This window comes from Ovis canadensis, chromosome 6 (genome assembly GCF_042477335.2).
Source record: "Ovis canadensis isolate MfBH-ARS-UI-01 breed Bighorn chromosome 6, ARS-UI_OviCan_v2, whole genome shotgun sequence".
NCBI lineage: Eukaryota > Metazoa > Chordata > Mammalia > Artiodactyla > Bovidae > Ovis > Ovis canadensis.
Window position 1 is genome coordinate 25,297,853 of NC_091250.1, and position 13,457 is coordinate 25,311,309.

At 36.8% G+C, this 13,457-nt stretch overlaps 1 long non-coding RNA gene across 2 annotated transcripts in view; it reads right to left on the reverse strand.

Annotated features, from left to right (window-relative positions):
- The window catches only part of LOC138442291 (uncharacterized), a 227,947-nt gene that overhangs the window by 135,927 nt on the left and 78,563 nt on the right, over positions 1-13,457 (reverse strand). The window lies entirely within an intron of this gene.

Here is a 13,457-nt window from a genome sequence, read left to right on the forward strand (position 1 = left end):
TGATGGGGCTGGATGCCATGATGTTTGTTTTCTGAATGTTGAGCCTTAAGCCAACATTTTCACTCTCCTCTTTCACTTTCATCACGAGGCTTTCTAGTTCCTCTTCACTTTCTGCCATAAGGGTGGTGTCATCTGTATATCTTACATAAATGCCTTGGGAGTCACTGTAAGACTTGCTCATCTTTTTTAAAGTTTTCTTAGTATTTTATTTTTGGATGCCATTGTGCACTGTAAAGTTTCTTATATATATATATATATATATATATATATATATATATATATAAATTGTGTAAGCAGCTTTAGAATTCTAAAATTAGGGTTAGGGGTTAGAAAAGAGCTGCAGGAAAGAGGTCTTTGCAGTTCCTTTTGTCTTGTCATTAACCTTAAATCAGGCAAAACCATGCACTACTCATCTTTGGCTCTACCACACCTTTCAAGTGTTTTGATCACACAATATTTTGTCTAACCTCTTGATTCTTTCTGCAGACCAAAAAATGAGAAATGAAGAATAAGTAATTAACTGATAACCAGATCTCTTCCCTAGTTTTTCCTTCAGTAATCTCACAGATAAACTGCATGAACAAAATAGAATTTTAATGAAAGATCACAAGAAATTGACAAGCCTACATGCAGTGGGAGATGGCAAACTCTGACCCTCTATCTAATCCATTTGTTCCCTTAAAAAATCTTCATGGCCAAGCAGAATCTTTGAAAATGTCTTTTGGGTGACACTGAGCCCACCGTTTCCACACAGTGCTAGCATTCTGATTATAAGCAACTGTCCTTTCTACCAACATTTGCCTCTCTCTTGCTCAGGTACTGATTTGAGGGGCAAGTAGCCATATCTTGGTTCTGTAACAACTGTTCAGTCCTAGTGTATGGTAATGCAATTGGTCTGTTATATTGATTTTGTAACCTGAAACTCACTGAATTTGTTTCTTAATTTTAGTGGGTCTGTTTACTTATTTTTCATGTGGGAGGGTTGATTTCGTAGCATACTCTGCATGCAAGATTAAGCTGTCTGCAAATAAGCTTGAGTTCAGTTCCTCAGTCGTGTCCAACTCTTTGCGACCCCATGAAGCGCAGCACGCCAGGCCTCCCTGTCCATCACCAACTCCCAGAGTTCACCCAGACTCAGGTCCATCGAGTCAGTGATGCCATCCAGCCATCTCATCCTCTGCCGTCCCCTTCTCCTTCTGCCCCCAATCCCTCCCAGCATCAGAGTCTTTTCCAATGAGTCAACTCTCGCATGAGGTGGCCAAAGTACTGGAGCTTCAGCTTTAGCATCATTCCTTCCAAAGAAATCCCAGGGCTGATCTCCTTCAGAATGGACTGATTGGATCTCCTTGTAGTCCAAGAGACTCTCAAGAGTTCTCCAACACCACAGTTCAAAAGCATCAATTCTTCAGCACTCAGCGTTCTTCACAGTCCAACTCTCACATCCATACATGACCACAGGAAAAACCATAGCCTTGACTAGACGGACCTTAGTCGGCACAGTAATGTCTCTGCCTTTCAACATGCTATCTGGGTTGGTCATAACTTTTCTTCCAAGGAGTAAGTGTGTTTTAATTTCATGGCTGCAATCACCATCTGCAGTGATTTTGGAGCCCCCCAAAATAAAGTTTGATAGTTTCCACTGCTTCCCCATCTATTTCCCGTGAAATGATGGGATTGGATGCCATGATCTTCGTTTTCTGAATGTTGAGCTTTAAGCCAACTTTTTCACTCTCCTCTTTCACTCTCATCAAGAGGCTTTTTAGTTCCTCTTCACTTTCTGCCATAAGGGTGGCGTCATCTGCATATCTGAGGTTATTGATATTTCTCCTGGCAAATAAGTTTATTTCTTCCTTCTAATATGGATGTTTTACATTCTTATTTTTTCCTTTTCCTTTGCTTTTTGTTTGCTTTGTTTAATTGCACTTAAACAAAGTGGGAAATGAGTACAATAATTAACTGAATGGATAGAGAAAATATTTTTGCTTTATTTTTTTCTATTTTAAGAGAAAGCATTTAATCTTTCGTTAATATGGTATTAATCTGAAGCTTTTTATAATGATCATTATTAGTTATCTTGAATATATTTATACATATTTCTTTGAAGTCTATGTCTGCCAATTCTCAGACCTGAGCTTTTTTCAAATAGTTTCTATTAACTAATTCTTTCCTTCATATGAGTCACCCTTCATTTCTTCTTTGAATTATCATATTTTGTTCAAAATTGGGCATTTTAGATAATATCTTATAGCAACTATGGATTCAGATATTCTCTTGCTTGGTTGTTGTTTGTGTGTTTGTGTTTTTTACTAGTGATTTCCCTTATTTAATTCTGTAATGTCTATCCCATCTATGGTGTGCATCTGCTAATTTGCGTTGCCTTCCCTCCCTTCTTTTATTACTTCCTTCCTTCCTCCCTCCCTCCCTTCCTTCCTTTCTAATATCCATCCATCCTATCCACTAATTTTAATTTTTAATAAAGTTATATTATATCTGTATGCCAGTTATGGCATATCTGTAGTAAGCCAATAACTGATTGTATTTGAATACTGTGAGCCAGTATGCTTTCCATTAGCTTCTGATAGATCTGTTCATGGATTAAGGAATGAATTTGGTGTTCAGGCTACTGACAAATGTGCACAAACTTTTGCTCTTTGCTAAGATACTTCTTATGCTGAACCTCTGCATGAATGGACTTCACATTCAGTCTGGGATATGTGAATAGCTAGAACCCTGTGCTAGGCTGAATAATCCACACAAAGATGTCCATGTTCTTATTCCCCAGAATCTGTGAACATGTTAATATTCATGGTAAAGAGAACTTTGCAGATGTGAACAAGTTAAGAAGCTTAAAATAGGGAGATTATCTTGGATTGTTCAGGTGGATCTGATGTCATCACATAGATTCTTAGAAGAGGGAGGCAGGATGATCAGAGTCAAAGAGAAGAAGGCAATGTGACAGGAGAAACAAATCAGAGTGATTCCACAGAGGCAAGGGAAGCCCAGAACATTTACAAGCTGGAAGACTTAATAAACGGACTTTCTGTGATGCTTCCAGAAGGAATTAACATAGCAACCCTCCAACTTTAGACTAGGAGACAGATTTTGGATTTCTAACCTGAGAACTAATAAGACAACGCATTTTTACTATTTTGAGACCTATGTTTGAGACCTATATTTGTTACAGCAGAAACAGAAAACAAATACTAGGCCTTTCTGCTCTCTCCTGTCCATGGATGCAGTTTGGCACATGCACACAGCTGCTAAGATCACTAGAGATATGTAAGGGTCATCAAGGTCCACCATAGCTGCCATATGCCCTGGATACCCTAGCATATTTCCGCCTATCCTGTCAGTGTTCTCTTGCACAACCAGGTTGCAATTCCAGGCCAGCTGTAATTTTTACCTTTAGTCTGTTATTTTTGATGATTCCTGGAATTTTCTGATGATTCTGAAGATTTTCCAGATTTTACACCAAAGCAAGTTCCCTCTTAAGGCAACAAAGCTGCTGGGTTATTAAACTTGTCCCTCCCTGGTAAAATATCCTGCTAATTGGACAGCCTTATTCTTCTAAATAGTGCTTTAGTATTTTTCTTGAATGTTTTATTAATGTTATATGACTCGGTTGATTTCCAAAGTGTTAAAATGGTTGATCTGAAAAAAATATGTCCAGTTTTATCCTTCTTAACTGGGAGAAAGTAACTCCAGAAATCTTGCTTCTAATAATATTTGAATATTATATATATTTAATAGAATATTTTAATTTTTGATAACATAAATTCAACAAAAACACAGGAGCCTAATGGGCTAAGTCCAGGGGTCACAAAGAGTCGGACACAACTGAGCAACTGAACACAAATTCAACATAGTATTCATATTTATTATTATGCATTGACTTTGATAGATGTATTTATCTACATAATTTTGGATAAATTATTTTCTGACTATTAGGACTTATATATGGGCATATTTTGGTCACAGTAATTGTCCTTGTCTGTTCAGGCTGTCATAACAGAATCCCATAAATTGCAGGGCTTATAAACAAAAAATATATATAATTTTATCATAGTTCTGTAGGCTGGGATGTCCCAGAAGCAGATTTAGTGTGTGGTGAGAGTCTACTTTTAGTTCACATATGCCCATTTTTCACTGTAATCTCACATAATAGAGGTTGCAGAAACTACCTTAATCTCTTTTATAAGAGTACTGACTCCATTTATGAGGGCTCTACTCTCATGACCTAGTCACTTCCCGAAGGGCAACTTAAAAATTCCATCATATTGGGCATTAGGTTTCAACATATCAATTTTAGGAGGTTTAAGTTTATAGTAATAAATCTTCAAAATGGCACATATTATATGCCTATATAGTCAAACCCTAAAGCAGTTTAATATATTAAAATAAATAAAATCACTTCTCTTCAAAAGTACCAAATGATTCAGCAAACAATTGCTTTACTGACTTTGTTTTCAGACAATATAATCCAAATGATTTTCCTGTATATAGATTTATTAAAGATATGGTCAGTAGATATGCTATTTAGAAAACTAAAAATCATCAAATGATAAAGTCTATAGCGATATAAATATATATTGATCATTGCAGAAGAAACTGAACTTTTAAATCTGCATAAGGGTTACAGTTTGTTAGTCAATAGACATAGAAAAACTCTTAGAAAAAGTGCATTAGACAAGATTTTAGTAACTAAGACTCTGATAACTTTAGAGAAAGGTTTTATTTTTAGCTTGAAATACAAGAAGAAAATTCATTTAGTAGTCAAACTGAGAGGAAGGGAGAAAAGAGTAAAACAACATGAAGAAACATTTCGATCATTCAGTTTTACTATAAAATTTTACATTTGGATGCCTCTCTTGTGTATTTTTACCCTCTAGCTATGTGAAATATTTAACCCCTTGGTTTTGAGTCATCCATGTAATATTAGCTTCTAAATTAATTTCCATTCCATTTTTCTTGAGGTTCAAATCAAACTGTCTAGGTCATTCACATATAGATGCCCATGGTAAGAGTCTCTGACGAAACCAACTGGAAAAAAAATCTGCTGATACACTCTGTATCATCCAGACTGCTGCAACTGCTGCCTGGGCCAGTCATGACACCAGATATAGGAAAACATACATTGTTATATCCTGGGTACAAAGTAAAAGACTCCTTGTTTTAAATCCTAAGCCTATATTTATTGAATGCCAGACTGGGACTATTGCTAAAATTTAATCTATTTGTCCCCTGATAGATGAGCCCACATTACATATGGCACTGCTCTCAATCTATTCTAGGATATGGACTACGGCAAACATTTGCTCCCTCTCAGAGCAGTGGTGCTTCGCCTCTGCTGATTTTTTTCATGTTATTTTCATGCCATTACAAACCAACTGGCAAGCTTCACATACATATCACCATTGAAACTAATATCTGTCACCTGTTTGTCTTCTCAGACCACTTGCAGCTTGACATGTTAGGTCTATTACTGCAAAAGCCACTCAACAATGGGCAACACCCAAGACATCATATGAATGCACTACAATCCCTACTGTGGATAAGCACTTGTTATCTATGAGCATTGGTGTGGCCTTCTCAAAAACCAACTCAAAGGACATCTAGCTTTTCCACTCTCAGTCATTCAGTTCAGTCACTCAGTCGTGTCCGACACTTTGCGACCTCATGAACTACAGCACGCCAGGCCTCCCTGTCCATCACCAACTGCCAGAGCCCACCCAATCTCATGTCCATTGAGTCAGTGATATCATCTCATCCCCTTCTCCTCCTTCCCTCAGTCTTTCCCAGCATTAGGGTCTTTTCAAATGAGTCAGCTCTTCACTTCAGGTGGCCAAAGTATTCGAGTTTCAGCTTCAACATCAGTCCTTCCAATGAACACCCAGGACTGATCTCCTTTAGGATGGACTGGTTGGATCTCCTTTCAGTACAAGGGACTCTCAAGAGTCTTCTCCAACACCACAGTTCAAAAGCATCATTTCTTCGGTGCTCAGCTTTCTTTACAGTCCAACTCTCTCATCCATACATGACCACTGGAAAAACCATAGCCTTGACTAGATGGACCTTTGTTGACAAAGTAATGTCTCTGCTTTTTAATGCTTTTTCCACTCTAACCTGTTTCTATTCCACATACCTTGTGTACTAAGTCACTACAGTCAGGGCTGACTCTTTGCAACCCTATGGACTCTAGCTCACTAGGCTTCTCTGTGGGATTCTTCTGGCAAGAATACTGGAGTGGGTCACCATTTCCTCCTTCAGGGGATCTTCTTGACTAATGGATTGAACTCAAATCTCTTATGTCTTCTGCATTGGCAGGTGGGTTGTTTACCACTAATTCCACCTAGGAAGCCATATGCCTTACTAATGACATCTTAATTTCAATTAATGTGGCTGTCTCAAAAAGTGATCATCTCCTTTCAGGTGCTTCTCAGGTAATGATTTGAATGAGAGGCAGGGATTTAAATACTTTGAAAATTTAAGAGTTTTATCCTGCACATTGCTGGACATAATGCACTTTTGTGTCCCCTGACTTAAGTACATGACACACTGCTGGGCCAAAGGAAGCACAGAAGATTTAAATTTCATTCTGGATATGTTTTCTAAAAATGCAGTTACAATAATTCTTGCACTTGCTCCATCTTTATGAAAAGTCTAGGTATAAATTGATGGCTGAAATTACAGGTAATACATGGGAAACATATTTTGTGGTGGTGAAAGCTGTAAAACTAAATACAAATTGAACATGATAAAGAAATAACCCTCCCTTTTGAAAATAAGAGATTCCCTTTCCTTTTCTTAGGGAATTTTTTAGTAAACATGCAATTGTAAGTTACTTCTATGTATCTTTTAAACCTTTTTAATCTTTGCAAAGGTTTTTAAAAGACAAATTAAGGCTTTGCAGCTTTCAGGCCCAGGAAAGTGTTTCCCAAGGACCTAGTCACAACCTCTTTGAAATGCAGTCATTAAGGAAGCTAGGCTTCCTATCTCCCAACTTCTATGGGAGGGTAACAGCCTAACTTCTTTTGGGGCCTTCCTGCAAGATGCAAAACTGTCTCCTATCATAAAATATCAAAGGTTTGCTTTTCCTTTGGATAAAGTCAATTAGCGAAGATAGACAGTCACCCTAATAACGAGTACATTTAGGGTGAACTATGTGCGATAAATAATGCTGTCAAGTCCTCCTACATGTGCATTCTCAAGATCAACAATAACTAGTTCCAGTAGGAGGACTTGTATCTGCATAGCTATATAAAACTAGGATTTATTTGTCGTTGAAAATTTTTAGCAGATTGCCTGTGGTGTGCATCTCTGATGTTTTTATTCAATAATAAAGCTATTTTCTTTCTCTTCTACCTTTTAAAAGGCGATTTTTTTTCTTGGCTAGAGATTTTAATTCTTATTATATTTCCCAAACAATAGAGATCAAAATTCTGGCAGCTGGGGAGGAGAGAATGACGTCCCAGGTGGTAAGGGAATGCGAGGGTGACATTTATAATCTTGTCTGGAAAACTTGTTGGAACCTTTCTCACAAAGGAAAACACAGCGATGTCTCTCTCTCAAACCATAAAAGCATCTTAAATTTAATGGAGAGCTGGTCTGTCATTCTTTCTAGATGGCTTTAACAATGATTTAATCACCATTTCTCTTAACTTCACCTAGAGGTATATTGAAAATGCAGCGAAAGTATTAAATACTGCTCCTCTTACACACAGCACTTGTCAACAGCATCAAGCACTTTCCCTATCCTCACTTACTAGCTGTTTCTCAGTCACTTTGCAGAATGGACAAATACCTGGTGGCTGGTGGCATGGACAAATAAGGCAGATTTGATTGACTGCAATCAACAGTTTTAAAAACAAGAACCAGACTCAATAGTTTGAAGTAAATTAAGAATTCTAAGACTCATCATTTGGCTTGGAGGTCACATTGGATACACTGACATAATATACCCTCCAACAGATGTCTCACTGGGGGCCCTCATGAGTTATAGATAACAATATCTTTCCAATGGCCCTGTATGTGTCAATGGGGCTTTATATTATGTGTTGAAGCCAAGCATTAACTTCTCTTCAAAACACTGGGATTTAAACACTAAGTTTGGTCATAAGATGCCGGGAGCCAGTGTGAGGAATCCTGCCCGTGACAAGGTCATGAGGAAGGAAGCTGACATACGCAAGGTGTGCTCAGACTTCAGGGGCCCCTCTAGAAATTCCTAAGCATGTACCCCAACAAAAATCTGCCGGTTTTTGTGCTCTGCTTTTCTACTCTTCTAACATTTTCTGGAAAAAGTCAATTCAGGGCTTTAGTCTTCTGCATTTGAAAGAGTGTTTCAATCCAAATACCCCTCTGATGGTTTTCTAGCCTGCCTGCAGCACTCCTACAGCTGCGCGTGTGGTTGTTTGAGGCCTCCTGACCACAGGAGGCACAGGAAGCTTAAAACATCCTAGGAATGTAGGGGCTTCCGAGGAGTCAAAATATTTAGAATAGGACTGATTAAAGGTTTCATTTGTTGAGTCAATGCTTGCTGCCAAATTTTCATATCCTTTATTTTTAAATATAGTTGGTATATAGAAAAACAAATAGTAGACCTGGTATTAGCAACATTAGATCTTTGAGTTAAGTACCTTCTTTGTTATAACCCAGTGCACCTTTGTTCTATAGAGATGTAACTTTAATGCTTTAAGTAGATGCAGATTAAAGAAAAACACTTCAGGGGAAACAAAATTAACATTCATTAAGGAAGAGAGCCAAAAAGTGTTAACAAGCCTCTTGGCCAGAAGATAATGTAAATCACCTGAGACCTTTTGTATACAAAATGATACACAGAAAGAGTCTGGGCAGCAAACGCTACATAATTTTGTGTTACCCATTGATCTCCATATTTTATCAAAAGTATGAAAGTCCTTCTGAACAATAAAGGATGGGACCAGTTTCTCGGACCAGTTTCTCGGACCAGTTTATCGAACTAGTCTCTCGGCCTGGTTTCTTGGGACTCTGGCTCCCCTCGTGTCTTTCTCTCTGTCTTTTTTCTTCTCTCCCTTTCCCTCTCTCTGCTCTTTACTTTAACTTCAGGCTGAATCTCTACCTGGGGCGCGGAGGCTCGCCAGGTCTACTTACTTGCCCTGGCTGTTAAGACCCGCGCAAAAGGGAGCTTAAGGCGAGGCACCCTTAGATATTCAAGCGGGTGCCAGTGGCCCAACGTAGATGGTGCAAATTCCTTGTCTGGAATTTTATTGGCCTTCCGCATAAACCAAGCTATTCAGCCCTCTTCCTCCACTTAATCTTCTTACTACGCTACAGTTTATTAATCTAATCTTATATTAATAAATAAACAAGTCTTTCCACGCCAACTCCGTCCACCCTTCGAATTCCCTGGATCCACTGGGGCTGGACCCCGGCAATAAGAGACTTTCATTATTTAACAAATCCAATGTAATGTAATCCATGTAATCCTTACATGGTTATGGCATTAACTCTCATATCAGGCCACTTGATGTGTGGGAACATTATGAAGAGATAATTCATGTGTTTTTATGTCCACACTGGAGGCAGTATTCCCTTAAACAAGAGTCATTCGTTTAGAAAAGACCGTCATTCTCTGCCTTTAGTTGAAATCACTGATGGCAGAAGTTCAGCACTGTGTTCATGCATGCTCAGTCGCTAAGTAGTGTCTGACTCTTTTGTGACCCCATGGACTGTAGTCCACCAGGATCCTCTGTCCATAGGATTTCCCAGGGAAGAATACTGGAGTGGAAACTCACTGGCTAGGGTTATTAGAAGGAAATAATTCATCTAGATTGTTTCTTTTGTGCCAGAGTTGTATCTGACCTATTTTTCATAATCCTTCTGTACCTGAATTAATGTCTCAGGCCCAGGGGAAGAGTCAATGGAGAAACTTGAAATTACCTGGCTTTCTAAGCTAATCCCTGATGCTTTATGGGATAGTTCAGCTGGTTGAATCTGAGACACTGGGTTGCATTGCCATGGTCAAAAATGCAAGTTGGCTTCCCCTTCAGCAACTTGAAGCCAGGTTTGGAGTAGCTTTAATTAAATGTTCTGAGTCATATTATCAACGTGTCTGAGGCAGAGGTATACACATGAGAAAATTTGTCAGAAACCAAGATGGTACAGAAATGAAGGTAGATATTCCCGGGAGAAAATCCCCCATGGATCTCTGGTATGTCTGCCTATCCTACAAACAAAGGCACTGCTTCCCTTTTGTCCTGGGTTATCTTTCCAGCACAGTTATAAAGGGCAGATTTGTTTACTGTCTGGTAACTAAATGTAAGTTTCCTTCTGGGAAGATAGGGAAAATTGTTACAGCACCTTATGAAAATTTGTGTTCCTTAAGTCCAGAATTCCTCAACTGTGATGCAAGTCCAGTTCCATCTGACAACTGGGATGTCTTAGCATGCACTTACATTATATACAAAATATATAATTAATACGGACCTACTATATAGTACAGAGAACTCTACTCATTACTCTGCAAAGACTTATACGGGAAAATAATCTAAAAACGAGTGGATATATATATATATATATATATATATATATATATATATATAACTAAATCACTTTGCTGTATATCTGAAACTAACACAAAATTATAAATCAACTATATTTCAATAAAAATTTAAAACATAAAAAGATAAAAAATTAATGAGTAATAAACTTTAGCAGTAGGAACTATAATAATAATAAAATAGTAATACTTATGGGACCAATAATTTAATTATTTATGTGTTTTCACTACATGAAAAACATATTATACATCAGCAAAATATATCAAGAAATCCTGATTAATTTATACTATATTTTAAAATATGCTCTACTAGGCTTTTGGAGAAATAGTTTGAGTCATGGTAAACTTTTTGTTTCTCAAATTTTCTGTTTTTTACATTATAAGGAACAGTGCTTTTTTCCTCCCTAATATATAATATTGGATAGCATTTTTTATATTTATGGGAAAAAATCACTAAACTAGGACTAGAGGGAAACAGTCTTAACTTGATAAAGATCACAAAAAAACCTACAGTTAACACCATGCTTAATATTGAGAAAGGCAGAGATGTCCCACTAAAATCAGGTACAAGGTAATTCCTTACCTTGTCACTACTCCTTTTCAACCACAAGCTGAAAGTCAAGAAAATAAAATAAAAGTTATAGAGATTAGTAAAGGGATAAAACCATCTTTGTTCACAAATGACACAATTGTGTATGTATAAAATCTAAAAAAAAAAAAAGGACAGAAAAACTCCTGGAACTAATATGTGATTATAACAAGTTATAGGATACAGGTTAATATACTAGCAACAGGCTTCCTTGGTGGCTCACTGGGCAAAGAATCCAACTGCAATGCAGGAAACCACCTTCAATGCAGGAGACCCAAGTTTGATCCCTGGGTCAGGAATATCCCCTAGAGAAGGAATTGGCAACACACTCTAGTATATTTGCCTGGGAAAACCCATGGGCAGAGGAACCTGGCAGGGCACAGTCCATGGGTCACAAGAGTCAGACACTTAGCAACTAAACCACCTTTAGATTTAGCAACTAAACCACCACTACCATATTAGCAACAAACAAGTGGAATTTGAAATTTAAAAAAAAGATAGTATTATTTACATTAGCATCTCCCAAAATGAAATACTTAGTATAAGTCTTAAAAGTAAGACTACATAACTCTGATGAACAAAATGAAGTAAGAACTAAGTGGAGAGATATTCCATGATCAAGAATAGGAAAACAGTATTGTCAAGATGTTAATTCTTCCCAACCTAATCTACAGATTTAATGCAATCCCAATAAAAATTAAACAAGTTATTTTATGAGTAGTGACAAATTGACTCTAATGTTTATATAGCAAAGCAAGAGACCCTGAATAGCCAACACAGTATTAAAGCAGAAGAACAAATTAGGAGGATTAATGCTACCTTCCTTCTGGACTTACTATAAATCTAAAATAATCAACATGTAATGATACTGATGAAGGAACAGACAAATAGATTCATCCAACAGAATACAGATCACAGAAATAGTGTCTTATAAGTAGAGTCAAATGATCTTAGACAAAAGAGCAAATGAAGTCTCTTTAACAAATGGTACTGAAACTGGACATCAAAAAAAAAAAAAAAAAGAAAAATGAACCTTACACTCTTCACAAAAATCATCTCAAAACAAATCACAGACTTAAAAGTAAAACATAAAACTATAAAACTCCAGTAAGATAACATGAAAATAAATCTAGATGATCCTGAGTACAGTATGAAATTTTAGATATAATACTGAAGACATGGTCCATGGGAAGCTGAACTTCTTTACAATTAAAATCTATCTTGTGAATGACAATGTCAAGAGAATGGGAAGATAAGCCACACACTGTGAGAAAATTTTTGCAAAGGATATATTTCAGAAAATACTGTTATCTAATATACACAAAAACTCTAGAAAAACTCAACAGTAAGAAAGCAGACAATTCAATTGAAAAATGGGACAAGGATCTTAACAGACAGATCACTAGAGAAAATACACAGATGGCAAAAAAAATGTATGAAAAGATGCTCAACATCATATGCCATTGGGGAAATGAAACTTTACATCATATGTCATTGGGGAAATGGAATTTTAAAAAATAAATGAGATACAACTATACCCACTAGAATGGCCAAAATCACGGACAATACCAAATGTTGATAAAGAAATGCAATAAAGGAAACTATCATACCTTGCTGGTAGGAATGCAAAATGGCTTTCACTTTGGAAGACAATTTGATAGCCTCTTACAAAATTAAACATATCTTCCTCCATGATCCAGTTCCATGCTTGGTACTTATACAAAGCAGTTGAATATTTATGTCCACAAGGAAACTTGCACATGGTTTATAGAACACTTATAGCAATTATAATTATATCATAATTCCTAAAATTTAGACACAACCAAGATGTCCTTCAGTATGTTAATGGATAGATATGACATATCCAGACAATGCTGCTAAACTCAGTGCTAAAAAGAAATGGACTTTAAGTTAAAAAGACATGGAACAGTTGCTTTAGTTGTAGAGTTAGGTTATTTATTTGACTTTTTTCTTGTTTCTTGAGGTATGCCTGTATTGCTATGAACTTTCCTCTTAGCACTGCTTTTATAGTGTCCCACAGGTTTTGGGTTGTTGTGTTTTCATTTTCATTAGTTTCTATGCATATTTTGATTTCTTTTTTGATTTCTTCTGTGATTTGTTGGTTATTCAGAAGTGTGTTGTTCAACCTCCATATGTTAGAGTTTTTAATAGTTTTTCTCCTGTAATTGAGATCTAATCTTAATGCATTATGGTCAGAAAAGATGCTTGGAATGATTTCAATTTTTTTGAATTTATCAAGTTTAGATTTATGGCCCAGGATATGATCTATCCTGGAGAAGGTTCCATGAGCACTTGAAAAAAAGGTGAAATTCG